We start from the raw sequence: 13,888 nt of genomic DNA, 5'->3' as shown, positions 1-13,888 counted from the left end.
CAGAAGGCTTTTACATGTGGACTGGCACCACTGAAACCAAAGGCAAAGATTAGTGCTTATACTAAATAAGGCTGGTTGTTCTCTCTGAAAACACAGAAACCAGGTTATTATCTATTAAGAAGAACAACAACAATACTATCAAGGCAAAGGCTTCACTGCAGCCTTGCTAGAACCCTATACCAATTAAAGGGCATATTACATCAGCCATTGCAGAACACAGCTGCTCTAACTGCTACATGTACCTCAGCCTCCGTAACACAATGAGAAAGCTGATAGTCATGAACTTAAACCTGTAACAGTCCTGATCAGTATATTTTCACCTCACCTCATACACTCCAGAGAGGGCTTCAGCTATGCTGAGTTTAATCCCACAAGTGTCTGCATCATGCCAGAGTCATTTTGTTGCACTGGAGGACCATGACACGTGAAGATAAGACTCCATCCCTAAAACTCAGCCCTATGTTTTCAAAGAAATACATTTCTTTTCTGTATAGAAATAAATTTTTTAATAGATTATATTTAAATACAGGCAGACAGGGTACTATTCATGTGTAATTTTCCCATCAGCTACAGCAGTGTGTAAAAATTCTACCCCGTAGACCAAAACACAGTAAGTTATGATCCACATAGGTATTTCAGAACAGAGGCTTGCTTTGATAGACAAGACAGATCTTTAGTAGAGAAGGTCATGGTCAAAAAGGGCACGGATTGTAAAAGTAAAGCAGCAGCAATAAAACAAAAAGCTTGCACTTTTATTTGGCTAAAAAGCTCAATACTAATAAATAGGATTTAAGAACTTCATTCATACTTACATCATTACATCTCTTAACAGCTAAAGGAAATGCCCTGAAGAAATGAAACTGAGTGAGCAATTATATGCTCTGTAATGAAAAAGCAGAAGGGGGGAGGTGAATTTGCGTGGTCTGCCTGAACTTTCGCATGCCCTGACTTTTGAAGTGTGCAAGCCTCATAACTTTCTTCTGCAATCACACACAGCAGTAAGCCTGAGCATCCCTCTAGGCTTCGCGCATCCCTTTGAAGCACCATAGACCTTCTGTGCGCACAGTGCTATTAATAGTTATCTCTGAATGATCTGAGAAATCTCAGTGCATCTCCAACACTGAAAATTGAAAAGAAGTTATCTGCTGCTCTGCATAGCCTTTTTTAGAGCAACCTGTTGAGCTCCAACAAATTTCATTTTACAGATCGAGATGATGACTAGAGCTCACCCACTCACTAATCTGAGCTTGTTAAGAGTTGCCACTTAGGTATGTGATCAGCCTTTGTCTCCAGCTCACCACCCATACTGGGGAAGCTCTCCTTGAAAAACATCTGTGAAAATATTTCTTGCAAGAGGGAATTAAAGCTGAAGCAGAGTGTAGATTTGTTAGGAACGTGTTCCTCATAGTTGTTATCTTTAGTTGTGTAGTATTTTAAGGTTTGTTTCACTGTTTTTCCTGCTGTTAACAAAAATACATTAGAAAAAATAAAAGTTTGTCATAGGAAGAAAAGGTTGTTTCCCTATTGTACCTACACTACTTGATATTATACCATGAATTTTCACAGCTGAACAATCATGGTTGAACTCTTTGTATGGATTCAGGAGACAAGGCAGAAAGTCACCCTTCTCACCTGAAAGAATTTTGGTTACGTGGCTTGTATCAAAGGATTTCAGACTTAATAGGAGATATCACTTATCTGCTTAGGCAGCTTTTACAAGCCACTTTAAAGAGGGTTTCACATCACTAGTTATATGCTTTCCATAGCTGGAACCCTGATCCTACACCAACAAAGGACATTGAAAATAATATTCATTACTTTTCCTGTCTAAATATAACAACTTCTTACATACCATCACAAAATTCACACTTCTTACAAAAAAAATAGATTCTTCAAAGGTTTATATTTGCATCTTTACAAATATTGTGTAACTTTTGTGTGTATACATGAAATTTGTTGTATTTCATGCATATAACTTCCTCTTCGTTTAAGCAAACCTTTTACAATACAGTTCTACTTTGCTAGGGAAAGGGATCTGCTTGATAAACTTCCCCTTCTGTGCACTGTAAATAAGTTTAGTACATACTGATATGCAGTGATTTTGATAAAAATAGAAGCAACTGAAAAAAAAGGGATTTGTAATGAAAAACAACAGGCAATATAACTGCAGGTTACAGCTATGGTTTTCTTTGATTCTCCCTGTGGTCAGAGAAACTTAACTGATTCTCTGTGTTCAGAGTACCTATCATCTTTGGTGGTGAATGAAAAGAAGTCCTTAAAAAAGGCTGCAACAAGAAAAGACTGAAAAAATCGAGGTATTGTCAACCAGAGCAAGGTAATGAGGTAATTATGGAACATGTCTGGGTCAGTCTTCAAATCTCCTAGATTTTGTCTGTCTATTCCACTTTTTTTTTTCCTAATTGAAAAATATGTATTGCTGGTTTTAAGAGAGGGATGCAGAAGCTGTGAGAATGAAAACTGACACATAATTGTCTTCTTGGAACTGAATTGCAAAGGAAAGAAAGATGACAGCAACTCTTACTTCCAAGTATTCCCATGCTGGCAAACTAAATAAAAATGTCCGATCTCTTGACTTTTCCAGGTCAGTAATACATATCATGGCTGAGATGGAGGGAAAGGAGAGCAAGTATGCTCATATTTACTTATGTTCTTTTTTTGCTCCCTTTCCACTTGCAAAAGAAAACTATTAACCATTAGAGAACATCATACGTACTAATGTCAGAATCCAAACTTCAATTTTCTGAATTCCACTATACAGGAACATCCATGGAAATAGTAAATATAGAATTTGACACAAAATTGAAGCTTAAAGACAGTTTCCAAGTTACTTTGTGCGAAAGTCCATAGAAATCTGAATATATGAAGCAGAAATACCCTATTTTCTCTTTCTTAAGTAAGTACAAATTCTCTCCACACACTGTCCATTAAAGAGTTTAAATATAATAAATTACCACAACATTATTTTCAATATGCTATGCACAGCTGAAGAGAAGGGATTTGAATAAAATATCTGCCTCAGCACTAATTACAGTGTCATTTCCTCAAAGCTGTAATAAGGTTCATTTCCACAAAGCGGTTTTCCATTTTTCCCCTTGCTTATTTTATCTCAGCAGCAAATGCACGATTAAGAATTTCTTAGAATCAGACCAAATGTGGCATGTTACAAAAGATTTAACGAACCCTATCAATCAGTACACAGGTGAAAATCAAGCGGGAAAAGAATAAGAAGAAAACAAACTCAACATAAAAGAAGAAGCTGTTCCAGTGTAAGTCTTGGAACAGAACAAACACTATTGGCTGATTTTAAATACTGGAAAAGTACAGGAAATATGTTTTTCCCAATTATAAATGGGACAAAAATCAGCTGCATATTTGACACACAAGGACAGCTAACTACATTAGCAGACCACAAATGGTTCACACATCTCTCTCAGTGTTTCTTCCACCTTTTTATCTTAAAAGGAAAAAAGGAAAAAGGGTTTGAGCAGGCTAGAAATACTCTGGACACTTTATGAAGATCTTAAAAGGTCTGAATCGTCATGCTTATGTTTTGGCTGAAGGTTCTCCATGAAGCAGACAAACACAGTGCCAACCAGGGAAAACCACCAGGAGTTTGGCTCTTTTCTCATCTCAAGATAAGAGAAGTACATCCCTTGAAACAAACTAAATAAGCAAACACAGGACAGAATTTGAGCTTGAACTTAAGTCTCAAAGGAACACATCCAAAAAGACTACAAAGTACAGGCATTACAATATAAACACAATAGCCACAGAAAACTTAAAAATGCATTGCACCCACTATGATGGTGTAGATCAGTTAATGTCAGTGTCAAGTCACCGACAGACAAAAATACAGGCAGCCTTTGCACTTGAAGCTGGCTTCCTGAGTTTGGAAAGAGGTAAAAGAAGTTTGTAGAAAGTATAGTAAAAGAAAACATAGCTGACTTCTAGCCTTCTGCCTCAAAGCAAAGGCAAAATATAGAAAAATTAGATTTTCTAGGTGGATTAAGGAGAATGAGAAGAAGGGCCTGGCAGCAAAACATAAATAGGAGTCAACAGGGAAGACTTTATGTCGCTGTTAAAAATGGAGTGAAAGTTAAGGAGGAGTCCAAGCGGGGTGGGGGGAACTATAGCTGTTTTGTGGTGTGTGGGACAGAACTGACCACAGTGTACAGACTGAAGTGCTGTGTGTTTGTACTGGGAACTACCTGATCGTGGGCACCATAACAAAACACTCATTCAGTTCTCCTCCAGAGGGACAACTCTACAGAGCCCACACTGCTGTTCTTGTACTTACAAACTCCTTAATGAAAAATCTGCAGCCTCAGATAACTGAGATCAAGCCTACACTGCAATGAAAAATATTTCTCATTCCAATCTGTTGAGTATTTGATGAAGTAGGGCTAAAGACACATTAAAAATTAAAATTTCTGCTTCCTGCACCTGTCATCTGGGACACCTGGCCATAAATTGTTCAAATAAAGGTTCTTCTATTGCCTCATAAAATTGAACAGAGTTAATTTTTTTCTAAAGTACAGTGTGCCACAGCAGCTAATAAACATCACAAAACTGCATGAAACCTCTTACTATCTAATTTATTACTCCAGGGGAAAAATCACACACAACAAATATTTTTATATGGACGGTTATTTTCTATTTATATTTAAGTTTTGACTAAATGTACTAATCATATTTTAAATGGCCTATGATCAAGAGCAGGATGTATCACATTGCATCACTGCCAACACAGAGAGGCAAACATCCAGAGTACTCAAAACTTCACCATCACTTGTCTCCTGCCCTGTTCATGCATGGCACTACATAATTGAGGCAGGCGTCATCATTCTGTGATGACTCTCTGATTTACAGGACTTAAGGAAAATTAAAAAGAAATGGAAGTTACAAGATTATTTCTTTAATCAAGACTCACAGTCTATCAGTAATTCTGACTGAAAATTTTGAACATTATAGCAATGTAAAGCCTATGAACAGGCCTGGCGTAGGAGCTGTCTCAGCTGGAGATCACTACAGTATTAATGTATACTGGTCAATGTGGAATATTACTTTGCTGGGTTCAGACTAGTGCTAACTTAGCTGTAACATAAAAATAAGAAGATAAACTTGCAAAAAAGTATTGAACAGCTAAGAGGTTGTACAGAAATTTGTACCTATCATTGGGATTTTTTTATATATTTGACAAGAATTTTCTCAAACACTATGTCTTACTAACTGGACAAATATACTGTATCTTCAGAAAAATGTTTCTAAATTATGCTATGCTGTAAAGCAAGAAACAGTTCTGATGTCCTGCTTCAGATTAGTTATTACTCTTTTCCTTCTATTCCAGCCATAGTAGTCTTTCATCAGTTATTTCCAAGTCTGTTGGTTACAGGATTTTAGATCTCTGTTGTTGGAAAAGAAATAATCAGGCAGTCCAACTTTTCCCCGAAATACAGCACTGTCGTTTGCAGTGAAAGTGACAGAAAAGCCACAGTGGTCAGTGGCAATGTTTGAAAAACATTGCATCATTAGCTTAGTTCTTCATTTATTTATTTGGGAGCATGGTACCATATCTATTCTATCTGAAAGCCAATCACTGCAAAAAAGACAAAAGAAAGAAGTTGAGTCTACATCCAGACAATCTTTCCAGCCCCACCATAGCTCAGTCTAGCCTTGAGGTTGATACTCAGCAGAGCTCCTTTTATTCAGTCCACTTCTGACAGACAGTGGTTTACATAATGATGACAAATGTGAGTAAGCAGCTGTCATCAGTGCTCATCATTTATGCATCACGCAGTATCGGCGGTCAAACACTCCTCTTTTGAAAGGGGGGAAAAGAAATATGTTTTCAAACCACCAAAATCAACACCTAAAATCATTCTACCTGGCATAAAAATAGCAAAATGAAACAGTAATCACCACAAAGTAGTGACTGCAGTGTTAGAGATATCCTTGACTATTTTGGAAGCTACCAGAGTTTTTTTTCCCCAAGAGGCTGCTTACTTGTCCTCTCCGATAGCTTACCAGTCCCATAGGAAAAAAATAATGTGCAGGCATCCTTATTTCATTTCAAAGAAAAGCATTTCATCTTAGTGCTAAATACCTTTCTGAAGCAGTCTGGATGATAAATGGATAAATAATTCTTCCTGGTGGCTAGTATCATTTGGTCATAATAACCTCCATCCTGGTGATAAGACACAGGTAGCTGCAATGTCGTCTTTGATATCTGCAGGAAAGGGGATCTGCATTTGCCCTTAGCAGAGGAGGGAACTGTTTGTCATTCAGGCTCTCTCTTAAAAGCCACATTTCAGTGTTTGCTACAGCTCTGCACACCGAGGTCAACGCACTGTCACTAGTGTATATAAAGGCACACTTTGGCTCATCATTTCAGTTTTAGATTCTTCCACACAAAATAGAAGAGGAACTGCAAAACTGATCAATATTAACTTGCTAGTATGTACTATTCCCATCTCTCTTTACATATTAGTTGAAGCGCTTAACATGAGCAGGCAGTGTGTGCTGGCACCCCAAAAAGCCAGCCGTGCCCTGGGCTGCATCTAAGGAAGCAGGGCCAGCAGGTCAAAGGAGGTGATTCTGCCCCTCTACTCTGTTCTGGTGAGACACTACCCAGAGTAATGTGTTCAGAAGGACATGGTTCTGTTGGAACAGGTCCAAAGGAGGGCCGCAAAAATGATCAAAGGGCTGGACAACGTCTCCTATGAGGACAGGCTGAGGTAGCTGGATCTGTTCAGCCTGGAGAAGAGAAGGCTCTGGAGAGACCTCATAGCAGCCTTCCGGTACCTGAAGGGGGCCTACAGGAAAGCTGAGTAGGGACAGTTTACAAGGGCATGGGGTGAGAGGACAAGGGGCAATGGTTTAAAACTAGAGCAGGGTAGATTTAGATTAGACATTAAGAAGTTCTTTACTATGAGAGCGGTGAGGCACTGGAACAGGTTGCCCAGAGAAGCTGTGGATGCCTCATCTCTGGAAGTGTTCAAGGCCAGGCTGGATGAGACTTTGAGCAACCTTGCCTAGTGGGAAGTGACCCTGCCCTGGGCACAGGGGTTAGGACTAGATGAGCTTTAAGGTCCCTTACAACTCAAGCCATTCTATGATTCTACAATTCTATGATTCTTTCTAGTAAGTTGCCTACATGGCCACAAACTCTTCATGCTTACAAGAAAACTCCAAGCAATGTAAAAGATTAATTCTCCCACCTTAATTATTGCCTTTTTCTAGACTACCACATACTGTGCAATATAGGTTCTTGTGCTTTTGAGCTAGTTTTATGAAACTGGGTTGGTGCAGTGGCTTTCAAAACCTTTCAATCTTTCTTGATTTTTTACAGAATCTTCCATCAAGCTTTGTCCAGCTATAAAAAAACCCCTTCCATCTATGAATAACGTAAATAAAGTTAGGCAATCTCAAAACAATGTACTTGTCATCTGCTGCTTCTTATCTTTTCCAGTTCATTTCCTTTAAATCAAAAAAGTCATTGGAGATTTATATTCTGTCTCTCAGAACATAAAAAATGGAATTTCAACAAACAGCCATTTCAAGCCAAATCAAATTCTGATTAAATGCAATCTGCAAGATTTAAAGTAGTGCCAATACGCTTCACATATTTCTCTCATTATCAGCTTTCATCATCTATTAGAATGCAATATGAAACTCTTTACTTTCTAATTATCTGTATATTTCTCAACAAATAGTTTTTTCTGTTATCAAGTTCCATGAAAAAGTGCATTCTTTTAGCCGAGAAAAGTGTTTTGACCTAAATTTATAGCCATTCATTTTTTTTTGTTGTTCAAAACCTGATCTGATTCCAGATGGCAGATTTTCCAGCTGAAAACCACAATGGAGAACAGGTGTACTTGAAAGCACAGTTAGCGAATTGAAGTAATTGTAGTCCATCTACGCAGCCACACACTGTGTAGTACCCAGCCCACCCACATGAGCCATTAGCTCATTTGTCCATTAAAATGCAGGAGCTTAATAAACTACAATTTTGTATAATTCATAAGCAAACAAATTCCATCTGGTTTACCTTTAGAGTCACTGTTGATTAGGGGGCATGAATGTAATGAAGTAATAGTCGTACTCTATTGGTGTAAACATATGCTGAGAGAAAAGCCTACAGGCTTGAAAGATTGGCAATAGTTTCAAGCTTAAGTGCAAAAAAGAAAAGCAATCAGGACTTGAAAAACTGAAGGACTCAGGGACCTCCAGCACATCTTGTAATACTATGCCACAACACTTAATCCCCATGATCATGCTTGCAAGAAAGGTATGGACACAAAAAAAACCCAACCAACCAACCAAACAACGGAAGTGTGCAAATGGGAATATGTAGGAACTTTAAATCTTTCTTAAGTGCAGTGCTTATCTTTTTTGATAGACCTGTGAAATAGAAGTCCCTTCAAGGGAGGTAAGCCCAGATGAATTTGTACAATCTATTTTTAGACCACGTGAACTGGAAGAAAGGCAACAGGCTCAATGTGTTTCCTGATCTCAATATAGTTCAACAATATATTATCTCTTCAACAGGCTGTGACAAAGACTTCTCTTCTCTGACTGCTGTATATGTAGACATACACATTTTATTACATAGAAGTCACAAACTATCCTGAACTTTTCTTAAGTATACAGTGTTCTTAAGTAAACAGTGTTTTAAATCCACAGGTTCAGATAAGGAGCTATGGATATTGTACGTGTTTTCTGGGTGTTTTTCCTTACATCTTCTTCTGATTTACAGGGATAACACACTTAGAATACTATTATACATTTCAGAATTGACAGAAATAACCACAGGCTTATGACAAATCTTCAGCTGGTGTAAACTGTCTCTTTTCCATTACTTTCTGCCCCCGCCTTCCATCAGTCACTAATTGCTCAGGTGCCCTTGGCTGTCCTACTCCATCTCTGTTCTGCTCCAAGAAACCATTTTGGAATTTTTCACCCATTACTAGCATTTCCAATTTTGAAAAAAGACAGTTATTCAGTTGCTGTCCCTTTACAGAAGATCTCCTGGCCACCTCAGAACTGCAGCTGCAGAATGATTGCCTGGTTTCAGCATCTGCACTAAATAAATGTTGGCAGCTGCTGAAGGCTTTCCTTTCTGCCGTCTCCAGTGACAATGCATACAGATCATTTCTTTACTTCTGTTCTAGATACCACACATGTGATATGACATCTGGGGAAGTTGCACTGGCATGTTCAGTTAACTTTCCTGACATCTTGCCATGGAAAAGAGAACTCTCTGATTAACACAGAAAAATGAGATGTAAACTAAGCAGATTAAGGAACGGAGGGAGGGAGGAAGAAAAAGCTTAAAAAAATCCAACAAATGAGGGGGGCAGAAGGCAACAGAAGCTCACAAGAGTCCTCAGGGTCAAAAAAAAAAAGCCATAAAACAATATTTTCAAACTGCATTATAACAATTTGAACAGATGCCTGTCAACAAGCAGTAAAGAAATTCCAGCATGGCAACAAAGTAATTGCCCAGACAGAAATGATCATGCATTCTCCTTAACATACCTGTAGACTTGAAGGAAAATTCATATGTCAGCAATTTTTACCAGCCTAAGGCTCGCCTCCTCACAATATGATCCATCACAACAGTGCACTCTGCACCACAGGTAGAAAGCATCCTTTGCTCTGAGTTGTCTAGGTGCTCTACATAATTAAATTCACAGGGTCTGTCCTCAGCCTGTACTATCTCTGTTTTTTCTGTTTCTCATCTGAACAAAGGGCTTATGCAGTCAAAACCTTCCCTATTTCTTCCATATATGCCTCTTATCTTAGAAAAGGCATTATTTCTACCTGTATATCATATTTCTCTTCCTTCTTCAGCAAAACTACAACAGGATAGGATGTCTGGCTTTAGCTAGTTGCTCTGTCAAAAAGCCCACTTGCCAACATCCCAGGTTTCTGCTTCTGTCTTCTGTTCAGAAGGTTACAGAACATTACAGTTACCAGCAGCAGAAAGGGTTCAAATTAAATTTTAATTTTGACATTCAGCATTGTCATTTTAGAATTCCCTTTTTTTTTCTTTTTTTACTCTTCATAAACTGCCCCAAGACTAAAGAAACAGTCACAATCTGTTGCTTAGCTCAATTCTTCACTTAGGGAACCTCCAGCTGATGAGGTGTGCCCTCAGAAATGAGTACTACTAAGTCGATGGGAATAATTTTAGAAGGCTTGTGGGAGATGAAAGGCTGATTCACCCACATGAAAACAAAAAAACAAAAAAAGGAATAAACAAAATCAAAAATGTAGGTCTTGTATGTTTGCTACACAGTTACTTTTCATCTCACGGAATAAAATATTCATGAACTTTCCAACATTAGCTTCCTACCGCTCAGGAAAAACTGTTAAATATGTAGTAGGATGATATGCTGTGTGAGCTTTATACATTTAGACATTCAATTTTTTATATGATGCTTTTAGGATTTTCATGTATTTCACAGTTTCCTGCACTTCAGTTCCTTGCCAATGCCTCTCACAAAGGGCATTATATCACATGGAAAACAGGCAAAGAAGGTTGGAGAATTTTCTCTTTTTTTCCAATTCAGGCAGAAACAGTGCTAAAAAAAGGCAGAATTCGTGTCAGACAGCAGAGCAAAATGCAAGTAAAGAAAACATCTCTTTAAAAGAGAATAAACACTGGGAAGTAAAAAATAAAAATCAAGGGAGGAAACATAAGCTGAAAAGTTTAGCAACACTTTAGTTTGCAAAACTTAGAGAATTAAACACCTTCATCTTACTTCTGATAAGACTTTCAGTTGTAAAAGAAATACAGGAGAAAGCTGTGCTTCCCACTTTACACTCTATATCTATCCATACCCTAAAGACCACAATACGTATTTCCAATACACTGATCATCCTGTCCACCTCCACACTGCGCTCCAGGGAAGAACTAGCCTCAAGACCCTTCCCGCGACATTTGTGTGTACAACCCACACAAAGTCAGGTCAGATCACAGCACTTTTTTTTTTTCCAGCCCAAGAGTTACTGTGATGCTGCCTCCTGCACCTCTGACAGTGTGAAAGTACTTAGTGTCCAGGAGTTTATAGTTAGAAGTTAGACAGTATAGTAATTAATTAGGGAATGTTCCAAACTTTCTAAAGGCAGCAGCTTTATTTCCAAACACAAGCTGGACCAATGCTCCATTCAGAAAATTTTGAAGCAGTTTTTCATGTCTTTTGAGAAGAGAAAATGTGTTATGTGATAAAAAACATTGCTTACAAACAATTGATAAATGACATTTGGGTAAACAATTCCTTTGCTAATGTACCTGAAAGAGCAATCATTGGTCAACTCTTCATAACAGAAGTTCAAAATTTCTCATTAAACACAGAAATCTGTTAATATGTTTGGTTAAAGGCCTATTGACTGAAAAGGTGAGATATTTGTGCACTACCTCAGCACAAAGTAAATTGACAAATGTTCAAAAAGGACTGAATATTAAATCAATTTAATTTATGGAGATTTACCTTTTCTGAGGGAGAGATCCACCTTGGGACTAAAAACATTTTTTGAAACATTTTCTTCATGAAGCACTTTTTTCATGAAGGACTGGAATATAACGAATGGAACAAGTGATGCCTATTGCTTTTATATTTTGTTTTCTTTAACTGTAAGATGTAAGATAAATGCTTCATCTTTCTAAGTTAATACTGCTTGATAAATACACTGATATAAAAAGGTGAAATACACAAGTCAAAATACAAATATTCCACACTCATAGAAAAAGTACCTTTTGTATCATCTTTGTAGATACTTCTCACCTGTGAGAATTGCTTTTTTTATAACTGAAAAGAATTTTTCTATTCTTCTATTTGGTATCTTTCAGAAAATAAGCTGCATAAAACAATATTCTGTATTACATACCGCACTCATAAAAGGAAGTTCGCTAAAATTCCTAACTAGGTCATAAAAATCAAAGACCCAGAAGCTAGAAATGCCAGATTCACTTGCTCAGCCCCCACTTACAGGAACAGAACACGTTACCCACCATCATCAAGCTTAAGCCCTCGCAGACCAAGGAGGCAAGTATTACTATTGAAAGCAAGTCAACAGGAGATTTTAGTTTATCTTTTAAGGAAGTGACCCCATGTTGCTGATAATAAGCATTTTACAACATTCTATTTAAAACAAAACAAACCCCTTCCCAAACTAAAAAAAAAAAATTATATTTCTGTCATAGAAGAGACCTAAAGCTCCAAGAAAGTAGCACATTTTGCAATGGAATTAAAATGATAACCAACCATCCCACTCCAAACCTGCATGAGAATCCTCCCTTTAGTTTTAAAATTGGTGACAAGTCTGAGCATGTGAACACGACAAACCACCCAGAGTTTGATGACACACCAGTTCTTCTCACAGCATCAGCAGATCCCACCAGTTTCTCCTACCTACCTACCTACTTGCAGCGACTCTCATATGCTTCAAAAAGAATAAACAACAAAAAAAAGAAAAATCCCTAAGAAGACAAGATATACAATGGAAGCTCAGGATAATCTCAGTAAACTGTGTGATTTATACAAAAAGGGTACAAATGAACACTGTCAATGCCAACTGCATCTCCTTGTCACTCAATTCCCTTAATTTCCAAGCTCTAAATGAGTTTTTCATCTTTGTTGTTGGATAGCATGAGTTCTCTTAGTTCCAGCAAAGCCTCAGCTAGCCCACATCTACATTGATTTTACCATTAGGGTCCATGAAAAATCTGAAATGCATAAAAATAGTGCTCAAACAAAGGAAGAAAAGAATATACAGTTTCTCCTCGCACTCACGCCTCCTGAGTATTACTCCCTTAAGCACTCCCACCCATGGCTGTCCTCTTCATGAAAGATCCCCGACTACTCCAGATGAGCAGATACTCATGGAATGCCTAGTTTTGTTTACATTTATTTGTGAACAGAAAATTTTCATTCTCCCCTCAGCACGTACGCACATGCATATGCAGTCCTGACTGAACATGGGTGAGTACATCTTGAAGTTTAAGGGCAGCTTTCAATCTGCTTCTCATATCTCTGCTCTTTGAGGCCATTTGCTGTAATCCCAAATTCTGACAGAGAGGCAAAATCAAACAGCAGGCAGTTTAAAGGACCAGATTTTCGGGCTCAGCCATCAGACTAGTTATAATCCAAGGCAATGCTCCATGACACCTAATCATATATTCTGCAGCTGCTGAAGAGAGGGGATTTTTACTTCTCAGAAGAACTGCAATTATCCTCCACAGGCAAAGTCTGCAGACTTCTTGCAGGACAACAACTGAAGAAGATAAACTCCTGTTACCTTAACTCTTTGAAAGCTTGAGTCTACATGTTCTTCCCAAGAAGTAACCTCCTCAAGGCAGGTATGTTCCATTAGGGCAGCAAAAAATTATTTCTACAAAGGCTCATGCAGAAATCTGCAGGCTTAAAATGATCAGACCATGATACTGGAAACTAATCTTCTACCTAATTCTCCATTTTCCTCTTGAAGTAATAATCAAGCCACGATTTCTACTTTTCTGAAAAAAGTACATGAATTTTATTCATAATGCTGCTGGAGTGATAGAAGAGCCATTTTGTGAACAAGTATTTTTCTTATAGTGAAGAACATGACCTGGTCAATTCAGAAAACCTTGTCTTTAAATGTCTTAATGACAAAACTGTTAATTTTCCACAAAACTGGGTTCAAATTTGATATTTAGTATGGACAAAACTAAGGCTGCTGCTCTTAACTTAAGCATGCAGAGCAGAAAAACCCTTATAGCAGCTTTTTATCCTTTCACTATAACGAAAAGCCTTCCAGAGGAGAGATGATGCTGGGAAAGCTGGGGCCAGGCTACACAGCAATTCATGGGAAGCATGCAGGC

At 37.9% G+C, this 13,888-nt stretch overlaps 1 protein-coding gene across 1 annotated transcript in view; it reads right to left on the bottom strand.

Annotated features, from left to right (window-relative positions):
* LOC104272707 (potassium voltage-gated channel subfamily C member 2-like) overlaps nucleotides 1-13,888 on the bottom strand; it is a 100,162-nt gene that overhangs the window by 54,113 nt on the left and 32,161 nt on the right. The gene's annotated exons all lie outside the window — the stretch shown is intronic.

The sequence above is a fragment of the Apaloderma vittatum genome, unplaced genomic scaffold, assembly GCF_000703405.1.
Source record: "Apaloderma vittatum isolate BGI_N311 unplaced genomic scaffold, ASM70340v1 scaffold1624, whole genome shotgun sequence".
In the NCBI taxonomy this organism is placed as follows: Eukaryota; Metazoa; Chordata; class Aves; order Trogoniformes; family Trogonidae; genus Apaloderma; species Apaloderma vittatum.
The sequence above is the reverse complement of the archived record's forward strand: the minus strand, read 5'-3'. Positions and strand labels throughout refer to the sequence as shown.